This window comes from Scyliorhinus torazame, chromosome 31 (genome assembly GCF_047496885.1).
Source record: "Scyliorhinus torazame isolate Kashiwa2021f chromosome 31, sScyTor2.1, whole genome shotgun sequence".
In the NCBI taxonomy this organism is placed as follows: Eukaryota; Metazoa; Chordata; class Chondrichthyes; order Carcharhiniformes; family Scyliorhinidae; genus Scyliorhinus; species Scyliorhinus torazame.
Genome location: NC_092737.1, coordinates 26,062,259 through 26,079,281, shown reverse-complemented (window position 1 = coordinate 26,079,281; position 17,023 = coordinate 26,062,259).

Below are 17,023 nucleotides of genomic sequence, written 5' to 3'. Positions count from 1 at the left end.
AGAAAAGACAACTTTGTGCGTGTGGGGTTATGGGTGAAGAATGGAGATTGGCACCAAGTGAATTGCTCATTTGGGGGCCGATGCAGAGAAGTTGAGTCGACTGGATTCCTTCTGCCCTTTAAACATTCAGTCAAATCCCTTATGTATTATTCTCAGCTGCATTGCACCGAGGCACAACTTAAAGATCCCGGTAAATCGATATTTTAATGACAAACATGAAATTCAAACTTAGAAAGCACTTCCTTTGTATCAGCTTCACAGTGATGGGAGACACTTAATAGCCAGACAAAAATCTAAAATTAATCAACGTGAGGAATTGACAAGATTTGATAGAAATAAATTCATGATTTTGGAGGAAATTATGATACTGTGGACGCATGAAGCGCCAAAAAGGTTGGCTCACACACCTCAAGATATTAAAAGGGGCGTCTGAGCAATATTTAGATAATCTTGCAATAACATATCTCGGTTTGGAAACTGCAGATTGTACAGGATTATTGATACAGCCATTTTATCATTTAGGAAATATAGAAGTCGTAATTAGTAAGCTGTAGGCTCAACAGCCCAATATATGTCGTGGAGAAGTTAATATAGTTTGTTTTAAAGGGCAGAGTAACTGAGGTCTTGGGTAATCAAATGAGCCACTTGGAGTGAGTTGAATGCGATGTACATTTTCCTCCCGCTTTCACACCTCTCTTTCTGGTGCCTGCTGACGGTCCATTCTTAGCCCCTTACTAATGCTCGCCCAAGCAGCGGCTTTAACGTGCACCCTGGCAACTCTCGGACACATTACGACGTGTCTCAACTCCTCCACTGTTGGTGATTATCAGGTGAAGTATCTGATATGCAACATTGGATGAGCATAACTGCCCTTCTATTGCATTTTGAGATGATGAGTCAATTGTCTTCATGCCCCATTCTGAACTTCATTACATTGAATCCATAGAATCCAAAGAATATATCCAGTGCATAAAGAGGTCATTCGGCCCATCGAGTGCCACCAATCCCCTGAAAGAGCAACCTACCTGGGCCCAATACCCACCGGAAACCCCGCCCAACCTCTGGACATTTAGGGGCAATTTAGAATGGCCAATCCACCGATCTGACTCTATTCCTTGCCAGGCGCCGGAATGTGGTGACTTGGGGCTTTTCACAGTAAATTCATTTGAAGCCTACTTGTGACAATAAGCGATTGAAGGGGCTGGTTTAGCACGCTGGGCTAAATCGCTGGCTTTTAAAGCAGATCAAGCAGGCCAGCAGCACGGTTCAAATCCCGTACCAGCCTCCCTGAGCAGGCTCCGGAATGTGGCGACTAGCGGCTTTTCACAGTAACTTCATTGAAACCCACATGTGACAATAAGCGATTTTCATTTCATTTTCATTTCAAGTCTATTGCCCTCTGCTTTGACATGCTCAGTGACTGACCTTCTGCAGCTGTCTGGGGTAGAGCATTCCAAAGATTCACCAGCATCTGACGGAAGAAATTCCGAATCATCTCGGTGCTAAATGGCTTGCCCCTCATTCTGAAACTGTGCCCCCCCCACCCCAGATTTTGGCGTCCCACCACAACAATCTACCCCCTCGAGCTCTCTATGAATTCGGACACTTCAAAAAGATCTCCTCTCATTCTTCAAAACGTTAAGGAATACAGGTGCAATCTGTCATGCGAGAGAACCTTCAAGAAATGGGTGTTGAGAAATGTACCTTTACGAAATGGGTGTTTATCAGTGATGTCAGAGTGTGGGTGGCGCTGAGCTGTCTGTCCGCTTTTTACTTTCGTTTTAGGCTGTTTGCTGCAGGGTGTGTTTTAGTTTCGTTTTCGGTGTTGGAGCTGAACCAGACAGAGCAGCTGTACTGTTGATCTCTCTGCCATGAAAAGACTACCTCTTGACCATTTGGTGAATTCAGAATTATAAATGTTCTCAGTCGTGAATGTCAACCTCATGTGCTTCTGTTAAAAGGTGTTCCTTTTGTCTTCTGGGTGTTGTTTGGGACGTTTTTAAGGATTACTTAGTGTTGTATTCTTTGGGCGTTGTATTTGAATTGATGGTAGCTAAGATGTTCACTGTATGTTTTAAAAAGTTTAACTTGAGTTCATAGAATAAACATTGTTTTAATTTAAAAGTACTGTAAAGCTCTGTTTGCACCATACATGTGGAGTGGACCGTGTGCTCCCCATAACCACAATCTATTAAAAGTCGTAGGTCAGGTGAACTCCATGATACACTTTGGGGTTCTCTAAACCCTGGGCCATAACAAATCTGACATAGCTTTCCTCTATAAAAGGGCTAAATGTGAATGTAATTCACCATAGGCCTAGATGGCAAAAGGCTCCCCCTTTCAGGGGGAGAAGTAACTTTTCATAGATTATCATAGAATTCACAGTGCAGAAGGAGGCTATTCTGCCCATCGAGTCTGCACCTGATGATCATCATACCTTAGATTGTCAATAACATAATACTATTGTCAATAACATCAAACCGCCAGGTGCCACTCCTTATTCAGCTCACCTGCTGGTGAAACAGTCATCAACTCTTTACCCCCAGACTGGATTGTTTCAGTGCGCCTCCTGGTTAGGGCCTCACATTCTACCTTTCGTGACCCTGAGGTTATCAAGAATTGTGCAGTCCATTCTATTACAAGCAGCCAGCCTTGTACATTCTTTGTCCCAGATCGGCTCCTTGTCAAGAAATTATTTTTGTCGCTCTTAATTTCCAATCTTTCCATTGTTCTGCCTCTCTCTCTTCAACAATCACAAGTGTTAAAGAGAATATGGTGGCAAACTGGTTAAGACAACTCCCGCCAGTACTTGTTGAAACACTTGACACATACGAGATTCTGCTGTCGTGTGACCAACGTCTTCATATTCTAGGACCACCTTGGAATGTAAAATCACCTCAGCTTCTGTTTTCCATCGCCAATCTTTCAATCTTCTTTTCCTCCACCAACAATCGCGAGTGTAAAGACATCATAGATTTCTTTGTCATTAAGGTTACCCTTCCCTCAGGTTTTATTCTGTTATCTTTCAAATCTGCCATTATCACACATCTTCAAAAATTAATTAACATTTCATCCCTCTGTCCTTGTAAATTCTCACAGCATCTGTGCCACCGCCACCCACCAATTTCCTCTCCGACGTCAATGGACCTTTCTGTACCTCTGAAATTCATGCTAATTGTCCTGGAGTTGCGTGTTTGAATATCTGCAAACTGGGATCCATCTGACACGGTAACACAATAGCTCTCCTTTTTATCAAAGTCACAAATGTCACCATTTCTGATTGTGACAGCAGTAAACTATCCAATCCCTCCATTCTCGGCCTATCCATAGCCTATGACTCAGCGGGTGACCCCTTATTTTTAAGTAGTGACCCCTAGTTCTGGATTCTCCCACAAGTGGAAACACCCTCTCCCCATCCACCCTATCATGACCTCACGGGATCGTAGAAGTTTCAATCAAGTCCTTTAACATCCAACAGATACAAGCCTGGTCTGTCCAACCTTTACTCATTAGGCAACCCAGGTATCAGTCCGGGAAGGCTTCTCTTAACTGCTTCCAACGTATTTACATCCTTCCTTGAATAAACTGATCGATATTGTACATGATATCCAGATGTGGCTTCACTGTGCTCTGTATAACTAGCGCATAATCTCCCTACTTTTGTGTTCAATTCCCCTCGCAATAAATGATAACACCACATTAGCTTTCCAAATTTTCTTCTGTACCTTTTGTGATTCATGCACTAAGATACCACTGCATCGCAGAGTTCTGGAATCTTTCACCGTTTAGATAATATGCTTCATCATACCAATATGGCCATTTTCATTGAACTGCATTTGCCAAATCTTTGCCCACTGACCTAATCTATCTATAACTATTTGGAGCCGTCTTATGTCTTCTTCACATCTCATGTATCTTTGTGTCATCAACAAATTTGGTAACCATCCCATCCACCACTTCATCGAATTCTTTTAAATAATTGTAAAAAGTGGAGGTCCCAGCCCTGGTCACTGTGGCTGACCACCCGTTTGATCTTTCCAACCTAAAAAAGACCCATTAAGTCTACTCTCTGCTTCCGGTTCGGCACCCAATCTTCGATCAGTTCTAATCTGTTAGCCTCTTTATAATGAGCTTTACTTTTCCACAATATTCCTTGATGTGGCATTTTCTCAAAGTACTTCTGGAAATCTAAGTCCAGAGCGTCCACCGGTTCCCCTTGATCCCGTTGCTTCCTCAAGTAACTAAAATAAGTTGGATATGCACGATTTCGTCAAACCATGTTGAACCTGCCTGATTACCCTGAACGTCCGGTATATCTCCTTTAATAATACCTCCTAACATTGTCCCTGTGACAGGTGTTAAGCTGACTGGCTGGTAATTTCCCACTTTGTCTCCCCCCCCCCGCCCCTTTTTCAATATTGGAGCTCCATTTGCAATCTTCCAAGCTGATGGAACATTTCCAGAAAATAGATAGATTTGGGAAATTTAAACCAATGACCACTTACATCACCAGCCATTTGTTTCAAGACCCCAGGATGAATTCCATCGGGAACCGATCATTTGACAATCTGCAGTTCCAGAAATATCACCCCATCAACCTCACTTGCCTGGTGATTGTACTGAATATAATTCGCGAATTCACTTTAGCCAATTCTGCTTTCATGAGGCAACACGGTAGCACAAGTGGCTAGCACCGTGACTTAACAGCACCAGGGTCCCATGTTCGATTCCCCACTGGGGCACTGTCTGCGTGGAGTCTGCACGTTCTCCCCGTGTCTGCATGGGTTTCCTCCGGGTGCTCCACTTTCCTCCCACAGTCCAAAGGTGTGCAGGTTAGGTGGATTGGCCATGCTAAATTGCCCTGACTGTCCAAAAAAAAGGTTAGATGGGTTATTGGGTTACGGGGATAGGGTGAAAGTGAGGGCTTAAATGGGTCGGTGCAGACTCGATGGCCCGAATGGCCTCCTTCTGCACTGTATGTTCAATGTGCTGCCTCATGGCACAGAGGTCCCAGGTTCGATGCCAGCTCTGGGTCACTGTCCGTGTGGAGTTTGCACTTTCTCCCCGTGTCTGCGTGGGTTTCGCCCCCACAACCCAAAGATGTGCAGGCTAGGTGGATTGGCCCTTTATTGGAAAAAATGAAATAGAGAACGCAGAGGAAAGGAACAGGCTGTGAATTTCTCAAGCAAAATCAAACTAAAGTGGAAGTTATAATTTCGAATCTAAAGAGAGGGGAGATAAACCTATATTCATCTAGCAGTCCAAGCACCATCTGTGAAAATTGCACCGCAGGGACTGCAGGGAGTGTTGGATGTTGGGAATAACATTGTCGTTCAAATGAATCATGTTCCCTTTCTGTTACTTAATTGAAGTTATTTTATGATTTGTGCTTCTGTGGGCGCGGGCAGTCTCGATAGATTTTGACATCGATAGTGCGTCCTCTTGTATTGTTAAGGAAATGTTGAATTCTGTGGAATGTTTATTGGGATTGGAGAACTTTGTGTGAATGAATGCAGGTGCAGCGTGTAGATTGTCCCTCGGGTCATTTCCTGTTTGGAAACTCAAATGTTGGGAAAGTCATTGAGAGAAAGTTGTTTGACGTCACCTGTTTGTTCAGTGACTGTAAATAAGCCAAGCCAGCGTGGGACCCGATTTACTGACCTGTTACATTTCCTCTCCAATAAATAAAAGGACATTTTCGTAATGTGCCATATGGAGAATTGCTCCCGGCATCCAAACACAACATCACATTCCGGATTCCTGGAAGACAGTGAAAAGAAAACATGTCTCTTGGGTTTCTGCTAAAACTCAAGATCTTATGGGCACTTTATGACATACAGAAGATTTACTATCCGATTTTAGCTGTGGTTGGTGTCCCTGGTAAGTTACCAGTCAGGGCAAGTTATCCAAGCACTTGAGTATTAAGTATATATGGTATCTTATTGCACGGGCCTAGCTCGTTATTTTATCATTTTTCACCAGTTAAAATCTTAGCAATTCAACTTGTATCCTTGTCTGTAATATCCAGTTGGATGCACAGGCGCTGTAAACCAGGGGAAATATACGATTTTATCCTTGCTTCCTTCTTATCTGTTCTTTCCTCTCTTTCGTTCTCTCTGTTCTTCTTTCCTACATTCATTCTCACTTTCTGTCGATCTCACCCGCTTTCTTTCTATCTCTCTTTCTATTTTTGCTTTTTGTGTGCACTCGCTAGCGCCCCATGGACCAATAATAAGCATTCGTGTTTATTGGCAACAAATAAATATTGCTTCGCCGTTGGTGATGGTTGCAAATTGAGTGGAAACAATCTATTTGGATGTCAAGCTTATTTGAAACTGCAGTACGAGGCTTGTCACTGGTACATTATAATGTCAGATAATGTGATATATTCCCTGTAAATACTGAGCCAGAGAAACGGGATGAGAAGTTGTTACTCTTTTAGTCCGCAGGTTAGAGTTGGCTAGTTCTTTGCACGATTTCAGCACTTCCAGACTTTCTGTTATAACTTCCTAAGGAACCGCTGGCTTTTTCTTTATGGATAACAGGGAATTCTACGGTGGAACTGCAACTTATGATGATGATTAGAATTCGGTACATTGTAGGTTTTAACTTCCATTAATTGGTTTAGTCATGACCTTTAAAGTTGCTTGCAGACGTTGAATGAGAACGTGAACTTTGAGATATTGTGCAGCAGTGCTTAATACCTTGATAAAATGGCCATCGTCAATCAGAAAATCAACTGGCTGACTCTCACAGTCGTTCAGCATCGTTTATGATCCATTTCTGTCTCTCGCAAGATAATTTCACCTCCCAGCTCGGCACTTCAATGCACGTACGCCTCAACAACTAGTGCAGTGAAATTGAAACTCGGAATAGTCCCTCATTTTTATCTTTCCCCGGATTATATGTAAATGTGATCAATGTCAATTCAGGAGGCGAATGGAAAAGTGGACATTTTCAGAGTGGCTGGGCTCTGACGGTGTGGAAGTGAAGTTATAACTACACCCTCTGTTCATTCGACCTAATTCAGCTTTCTCTCAAAGCAAGAATTAGTATGGAAGGGGTACTGCACAGGATCACCAGAATTACACCGTGGCTCAAATGATTAAATTGTGAAGACATGTTTCATGCACGAGTGTTAAGATCCCATCAATATTGAAGATGTAAATATTATCAGTTGTTTGAAATCAGTTGTTTGAATGCACATGACTTATTTCTTCTGCCAAACATACCTGAATCAAAACTGCGGCTGCGTGGTTTAGGGGTTCAGGGAATCACTTCTTACAGCTAGAAGTTTGGACCCATCTGCTCTCATAATCCTTTAGCGACTAGGTGGATAGACAATTTAAAAAAGGGTATTTGATGAGCGTGACTTTTAAGGATGCAAGGCACCTAAATTCAGTTAAGTTACAAATCAGACAAATTCTATTTGATCATTGGAGAATTTCCAAGGTGTTGAAAGGCCAAACACTGCCCGTAAATAAATGGCTTTCCAAAATCCTGAGTGACTGCTTAGGTATTAATTCACATTAATTTTCATGCTTTAACTCTGTTTCATTTGATTTTGTTGAATCAATTATTCGTTCATTCATTGCTGGTCACGGAATAAACTTCCTACCTAGAATGGTCTGTTTCCAAAAACAAAACTCAATTCAAACGCTGGGTACAAACTCAAGCTGCCTATTTTTTCATCACTTACAGCTTAGTGGAATAAAATGTTCATATGCACATTCTACAATGTGTTCTTTTCATCATATATGATCACCTGATGTATGTTAAAATGCTCCCTATTTTCCCCTTGCTTACAGTTAATGCAGTGACGATTTTGATCCTGTCCCGGGGAAAATGTGGTCTCTCCAAATGTGTCACTGGATATCTGGTCGCCATGGCAGCGGCAGATTTACTGGTCATAATATTCGATCTGATACTGAGGCAGATTCCCATTGTTTATCGAGCACAATTTGCTTTTCTGTTGTATGTCAGAGTGTGTAACATCCACGCCGTTCTGCTTTATGCTGTCACAGACTGTTCTGTCTGGTTTACTGTCGCTTTCACCTTTGATCGATGTGTAGCCATTTGCTGTCAGAATCTAAAGACCAAATATTGCACTGAGAAAACAGCAGCTGTGGTTCTCGGGACAGTGACGCTCCTCAGCTGTTTGAAGAACATGTTCTGGTATTTTATGTATACAAGTACATATTGGCTTTCAAACAGTCCCTGGTTTTGCCTGGTGAAGGTCTACATATCCCGTTCACTCACCTGGACCGTGGTTGAATTACTGCATCATATCTTAAATCCTTTTATTCCATTTCTTTTGATTCTAATCTTCAATGCATTGACGGTAAGAAATATTTTAATGTCCAACCGAGCCCGTCGGAGGCTCAGGGGTCGGAGCAGTGGGGACAGTTCCAAGGACCCAGAACTGGGAAATAGACAGAAATCGATGATTGTGCTATTCATTATATCAGGCAATTTCATGTTGTTATGGGCGGTGTTTATGGTATGTTCTGTATGGAGACGATTGGATTACTTGGGATACCCAGTTTCTCTGCCCACATTTGTACCTGAAATCGGTTTCATGCTCCAACTCCTGAGCTGCTGCACCAACACTTTTATCTACGCAGTTACTCAGAGCAAATTCAGAGCGGAATTGAGCAACGGAGTGAAATATCCAATCGTCATAATGATTAAACTAATTCGATGACAAGACTTCCTAATTTCTAACATTAATGTGCATATAAGAAGACCAGAGCAGGTTTAAGTAAAACAATTTGAAGGATAAAGAGATGGTTTGAGCATCGATTAGCACCTCACAAACTCAGAAGTGTTTTCCAAACTCAGAAATATTAAAAGGCAAAAGGAAGAACGTTCGAGCAAGCCATAGTCTTTGGATGTTGAGGACTGGTTAGGTGCGAATGAGCATTTTGCAACTGTCTTTGATGAATAGGGTTTTTTTCAGCTACCGTTACAGAAAATGAAGCATGAGAGAAATTGAACAGAATGCTTCGAAAGTAAAAGTAAAATACTGCATTTACTGGAAAGCTGAAATAAAAGACGAAAGTACTGAGCAAACTCAACAGGCCTGGCAGCATCTGTGGAGAGAGACACAAAGTTTTCATTTTGCATAAAATATGGCTCCTTTTTCGTCCGAAGGAGAGACCTCCAAACATTCAAATTCGTTTTTTACTCTCCAGAAATGCAACAAGAGCTACGGAGCTTTTCCAGAAGTTTCTATTTTAGATAGTGTGCTTGGTACGTTTCAAATTCTCACCTATTCTTCAACGTTTAAATGTTTTGAGAGTTCTCGTACCTCCCACCCTTTCAGGCCGTGAGCTCCAGACTCCCTCGTCCTATGGGTGAAAAGGCTGTTCCTCGAATCCCCTTTAACCTCGTGTTCATTACCTTAAATCTATGCCCATTAGTTACTAACCATCCACTACCCCATCCCTCACCTCCACACCCACTCAGCCTTCAAGGGCAGCACGGTAGTATAGTGGTTAGCACAGTTGCTTCACAGCTCCAGTGTCCCAGGTTGGATTTCTGGCTTGGGTCGCTGTCTGTCCGGAGTCTGCACGTCCTCCCTGTGTCTGTGTGGGTTTTCTCCGGCTACTCCCATCGTCCAATGATGTGCAGGTTAGGTGGGTTGGACACACTAATTGCCCTTAGTGTCCAAAAAAAAAGGTTGGATTAGGGGGATTACTTGGTTACGGGGATAGAGTGATGGTGTGGGCTTGGGTAGGGTGCTCTTTCCAAGGGTAGGTGCAGACTCAATGGGCCGAATGGTCTCCTTCTGCACTGTAAATGATATGAGAGTCTATGAACTTTAAGCAATATCCTGGTGAATTTGTTCTGTACCCTCTCCTGTGCAATCACATTCTTCCTATAGTATGGTGACCAGACCTGCACGCACTCCTCTAGTTGAGGCCTAACCAGCGTTCGGCATAGCTCCATCATAACCTCCCTGCTCTGAAATATAAAGCTTATCAATACAAAACCTCTGCCTTCTCTTTTTCTGAACGCGTTGAGTGGTTCTTGGATAGAATAGAATGTGAACCGTGAATCGGTGTCCACTCCGTTCTCCATCCTACATCAACGGATTATCATGGCAGCAAGCATGGCAAAACAATGCAAACCTTTGCCACACCTCTGGTAAATATCAACGCTCACGCGACACTTTTATCCATAAAAACCCGTGAGACTTGCAAAGACCTTGTGGGTTATTTTCACTGGCATCGACTCCCAGAGCCTCTAAACAAAAATAAATAGGCTTTCTATCCATTCATTCATGCTAAGTGCAGACTCCCTGACACCATGTCTGACCTGGCCATCCCAATGTTAACTCAGATTGAACGTAACCAATCTAAACATTTTCACATCTGCCAGAACTATGGGTGCAGAATGAACGGACAGTGAGACATCCATGTCGCCATTGATCATCTCAAATTCTGCTCCTCGAAGCTGATTTGACAGAAATACATACTCAGTCCTTACTGAGTCAACAGAAACGAAATAAAAGATGGTAACGGAAGCTCGAAACTTTATACTCCAGAATCTACATTTGTGTGTTGGACGTGTTTCAACACAAGGCGCATACTGCACGTGTGGGAAACAGTTGGAGTAGTCCTTGACTTTGGAGGATTGTTAAGGGGACACTTTAATTGCCAATTTCTCCTTGCAAGTATTAAGTTACGGTTGAAGGATCACAATGTTTGCATGGTATCATTGCAACGTCAATCTATTCAAGATTGTTTGCAGATTGGAAGGTCCCTGATGCCTGTATGAGGTGCATAGATATGCAATTCATTTTCTATGAGCAAAATATATTGAATTTCTGCACTTTGAAAGAGTTGCATGCTTTAAGTGTAACCTTTGGTTATTAGTTATTACTAAAGCTACCTGTCCACAATGCAACACACAGCGCGTTATCATTGTTTCAATAACTGGCACACTATTTAAAGAACCTACGATTATTACAAATTATTTCTGGTAGCCTAATGGGGATAATAGAGGGCTAGCTCCCGCCATGTCTGCGTGGGTTTCACCCTTTTGTTTTGGTACAATTTCTGGGATGCGGAGGTGATGGTGGTGGTGGTGGGGGGGGGGGGGGGGGGGCTAAAAAAAAAAGAACCCAAAAGATGTGCAGGTTAGGTGGTTTGGCCACGCTAAATTGCCACTTAATTGGGAAAAACAAATCAGAGCGCGAGCAATCCAGCAACTTGAGTACAATTGCTCCTAGTGTGGAACAGAGGCTATCTCTCCATCAGGCTGAGTATGAAACTACCAGATAGTTGTAGAAACACACCTGGCACACGACCACACTTTTAGGAAGAACATTTTCCATATTATCTTCTTTTTTTCAAATATGACTTCAGCCAGGGAAAGTGTGTATGAACTCTCCCTGTCCTCAACATTTGCATAGAAAGTTACTCAGTTGTTTCAAACTACTTTGAAAGGGTCCAATATACAATGTCACTGTCGCAACACCATGTGAACTGCAGGAGTTCAATATTCCACCATATTTTTCAAGGGGAATTCTGGATCTCACGAATGCTGGCCTTGCAAATGACTGACGTTACAGAGTGTCCTTTTGAGGGCATCGCCTTTGTATAAACCGCCATCTTGCAATTGTTTTGCTGGCATCACTCGAGGGTTCTGAGCATGTGCGAGCATTGGGCCGCCTTTTCAATCTGCACAAAGTGACTTGTAAGCAAGACCTGTTTCATACACCCCCTATGTTCATCGTTATCACTGTTATGATTTAAATTTATTGACACAAAGAGGTTCCTTCTTTCAAAACAAGACATTCGACTCCCTTCTTTATGGCATCGAGTTACCACAACTAACATGTCCTACGCACTAACAAAAATAAAATGCAACTAATGATGTTCTGCATCTGGTGACGGCAGTTTCGACTGAAGTATAGAGCGCACGAGGGACGGTGGGATCTCAGGCTCACAGTTAATGACTGAATTAATCAATTGCAAATCATTCAGGGCTTTGTATTGTTGGGTTGGACATCTTGTACGGAGCACTGCCAAGGCAAAGGAATATATAATGACTGGTAGGCCCTTAGGAATACAGAGGTTCAGAGGGACCTTGGGATGCATATCCATCAATCCTTGAAGATATCAGACAGGTGAATGAAGGAAGTATACGGGATACGACAGTAATGTGGGGGTTGTTTAAGGAGCACTTGCTGCAAGGAAGGGATGGTAAGGCGAAGGAGCTTTGGATGACAAGAGAAGTGGAGCTTCTAGTCAAGAGGAAGAAGGAAGCTCATGGAAGGTTGAGGAAGCAAGCATCTGGCATGGCTCTAGAGGGTTACAAGGTAGCCAGGAAGGGAGAGCGAGAAGCGCGCATGGAAAAGCCCTGGTTGGAAGGATTAGGGAAAGCCCCAAGGCGCTCCACACTTACGTGAGAAATAAGAGGATGATCAGAGTGAGAGTAGGGCCGATCAGGGATAGTGGAGGGAACTTGTGCCGAGAGTCTGAAGAGATGGGAGAGGCCCTAAATCAATGTTTTGCTTCAGTATTCACTGGAGAGAGGGACCTTGTTTCTCATGAGAACAGCGTGAACCAAGTTAATAGACTCGAACAGGTTGATAGTAAGAAGGAGGATGTGCTGGAAATTTTGAAAAGCATCAGGATAGATAATTCCCCTGGGCCAGACAGGATGTAGCCAAGGTTACTACAGGAAGGGAGGGAGCAGATTGCTTCGCCGTTGGCGATGATCTTTGCGTCCACACTCTCCATTGGAATAATACCGGATAATTAGAGGGAGGCGAATGTTCTCTGTTCAAGAAAGAGAATGGCGAAATCCCTGGGAATTACAGATCAGTCAGTCTTACGTCTGTGGTGAGCAAAATATTGGAATGGATTCTGAGAGATAGGATTCATGATTATTTCAAAAAACATAGTTTGATTTCAGATAGTCAGCAATGCTTTGTGAGAGGCAGCACATGCCTCACAAGCCTCATTGAATTCTGTGAGGATGTGACGAGACACGTTGATGAAGGTCGGGCAGTGGATGCCGTGGACATGGATTTCAGTAAGGCATTTGATAAGGTTCCCCATGGTAGGCTCATTCAGAAAGTCAGGGGGCATGGGGTACAGGGAAATTTGGCTGTCTGGATACAGAATTCGCTGGCAGAAAGAAGACAGCGAGTGGCAGTGGATGGAAATTATTGCGCATGGAGGTCGGTGACCTGTGGTGTCCCGCAGGGATCGGTTCTGGAACCTCTGATCTTTGCGCTTTTGATAAATGACTTGGATGAGGAAGGTGAAGGGTGAGTTAGTAAGTTTGCCGATGACACGAAGGTTGGGTGAGTTGTACATCGTGTCGAGGGCTGTTGCAGGTTACAACAGGACATTGTCAGGAAGCACACACCCAGCTGATCGGCCATGGGGGGGGGGGGCGGTGACACACACACCCAGCTGATCGGCCATGTGGGGAGGCACACCCACTCAGCTGATCGGCCATCGGTGAGGCACAAACCCTGCTCATCGGCCATGGGGGGAGGCACCCACACCTAGCTGATCGGCCGTGAGGAGAGTCACACACACCCAGCAGATCGACCATGGGGGGAGGCACCACCCTGCTTATCGAACATGGTGATCACGTTTTAGTGTGCGATGTGAGCGCGGTTCGCGCTCGGAGGCAGCGGTGCTGCCATGTCATAGAGAGTCATAGAGGTTTTAAGACAGGAAAGAGGCCATTCTGCCCATGCCTGCCATCAATAACCTCTGGATTCTAATCCGATTTAACCACGATTGGCCTGTAGTCTTGTGTGATTTGAGATGCTCATCAAAATGCTTCTTAAATATTGTTAAGGTCCTCCCTCTATCATTCTCTATAGCAGTGGGTTCTAGATTACAACCATCCTTTGGGAGAAAACGTTTTTCCCTCACTAAACCTCCTCCCCAGTACCTCAAATCTATGCCCCATGTTTATTAATCCCACAGTCTAGGGGCAAAGTTGGTTCCGATCTATACTATCTGTGACACTCAGACTTTTAAACACGTCAATCAGGTCCCCCCTCAGCCTTCCCTGCTCCAAGGAAAACAACCCCGGCCTAACCAGCCTCTGTTCACGGCTGAAACACTCCACCCCAGGCAGCACCCCGGTGAATCTCTTTGCACTGTCTTCTGAAATCACTTCCTTCCCATAGTGCTGACCAGAATTGCACACAGCACGCCAGCTGTGGTCTAACCAGCAGTTTAGACAGCTCCATCATAACCTCCCTGCCCTTATATTATAAGCCCCGGTTAATAAAGGCGAGTACACAGAACATAGAACAGTACAGCACAATACACGCCCTTCGGCCCACAATGTTGTGCCGACCATTTATCCTAATCGAAGATCAACCTAACCTACACCCCATCAATTTACTGCTGTCCATGTGCCTGTCCAAGTGTCTCTTAAATATCCCTAATGGCTCTGACTCCACCACCCCCGCTGGCAGTGCATTCCACACACCCACCACTCTGCGTGTGAAGAACCGACCTCTGACATCTACCCTATACCTTTCTCCAATCACCTTAAAATTAAGTCTCCTCGTGACAGCCATTTCCGCCCTGGGGAAAGGTGTCTGGCTATCCACTCTATCCAATCTTCGCATCACCTTGTACACCTCTATCAAGTCACCTCTCTTCCTTCTTCACCCAGTGAGAAAAGCCCAAGCTCCCTCAACCTCTCTTCATAAGACATGCCCTCCAGTCCAGGCAGCAGGCTGGTAAATCTCCTCTGCACCCTCTCCAATGCGTCCACATCCTTACTATAATGAGGCGACCAGAACAGGACGCAATATTCCAATTGTGGTCTAACCAGGGTTTTATAAAGCTGCAGCAAAACCTCGCAGCTCTTAAACTCAATCCCCCTGTTAATGAAAGCCAACGCACCATACGCCTTCTAAAGAATCCTATCAATCTGGGTGGCAAACTTTGAGAGATCTATGTACGTAGACCCCAAGAGCCCTCTGTTCCTCCACACTTCCAAGAATCCTGCTTTTCACCCTGTATTCAGCATTTAAATTCGACCTTCCAAAATGAATCACTTCACATTTATCTGGGTTGCACTCCATCTGCCACTTCTCAGCCCAGCTCTGAATTCTGCAATGAACACATACACAGTTACCCATCAACACACACATTCACACATACTGCGAAACACAAATACATAGACCCATGAACACACATACATATGTACTGATGAACACATGCATCCACAAGTATACACCCGTAAACACACATATGTACCCATGAACAAACACAAAGATACCCATTAACATATACACGCACATACACCTATGAACACACACATATAATCCCATGAACACACGCACACACAAATACCCATGAACTCACACATAGATACATACCCATCAACACACACACATGCACATAGATGAACATGCATGCAAATATATTCCCATCAATACACACAGATGTGACATGAACACACATACACACATATCTATGAACACACATATACCAATGAACACACACATGTACTCCCAGTAACACACAGATACATATTGATGAACACACGCACATATACACTTGTGAAAGCACACACATACACATGAACACAGACACACACATACCACGAACCCACAGACAATTATGCACCATGAACACACACATATACCCATGAACACACACATATATCTATGAACACACACATATACCCATGAACACACGCATATACCCATGATCACATACACATATACCCATGATCACACACATATACCCATGGGCACACACATATACCCATGAACACACACATATACCCATGAACACACAACATTGTTCTATGTTCAATTATGGACGATAAGGGAATAGTGTAAATGGGCTTTAGAGTGGTTTCACAGGTCGGCGCAACATCGAGGGCCGAAGGGCCTGTACTGCGCTGTAATGTTCTATGTTCTATGACTGTTTGAGGACGCGGCCGCCAATGATGGAACCAAGAAAATCCAGGATGCATAAGGTGCCTCGCAGTGCAGCAGATGAGGGATGGAGAGAGACGAGTGGCCAGGGGAGATTGAAAAGCTAGGATGGCAACCTCAAAACCGAGGCGTTGTCAGCCAAGGCAATATTATGGGCTGATATTTGAACCACACTTGTTGCACCCATGTAGGGTTTTGAAAGGGCATTACTTGAATTGAGGATTAAAGAATGTAGTTGCCTTCATTTGCAACTGTTTGAAATATCACAATATGCATTGATGCCAAGGAGACATCACTAAATGTGTTTAGTGTTGCAATGTAGAAAACCACAGCAGTATATATGCATGACATTTCATGAACTCAAATAAGGTAAACTGATTTAGGAGAAGAAAATAATGTGTTAGTCACGACACAAGGCGTGTACCAGATCAGTGATGATGCAATGGAATTCTGGTACATTATGGACAAATAGTGGAATGTGGCCTTGGGTTGACTATTATTCATGTCCGGGCTGTATCTGAATCATTTCTTGCTGGGGTGTCATTGTGAAACATTGGGTCCTTCTTCGCTATCTACATCGGCCATTTCAAAACCCACTTGCTGAGGTTTGCAGTTGCACTGGTTCACACTGGCAAAGATTAAAAGTGCTGCTGGGGCTCCATCCAAAGATTGACCCGCATGTATGGGTCACGGCGGTCTGAGTGGCAATGTCGTAGAAGGAGCTGTATTCTCAGAGAATAATATTTAAGTATCTGAGGAATTACCAACGTAACTGACCGCTGCCATTGACAGCGGGCATACGAATTCCTTATCATAGAATGAAATAACACTTATTGATCAAACTGCCACGGATGGTTGGGCATTGGGTAGCAACATTAAAACAATCTTGTAGCTATGTTCTGGGGCTGAGATGATTGGCTTCCAATAAACATAACTATCGCTCCCTGTGTTCGCTGCGATAGTGGGCAATTTCAATTACTCCCATATTAACTGGGATAGTATTAGTGTGTTAGGCAGAAAGGGGATTCAATTCATCCAGGATCATTTTTCCAGCCATTTCCTTGCATGCCCAAGAAAGAT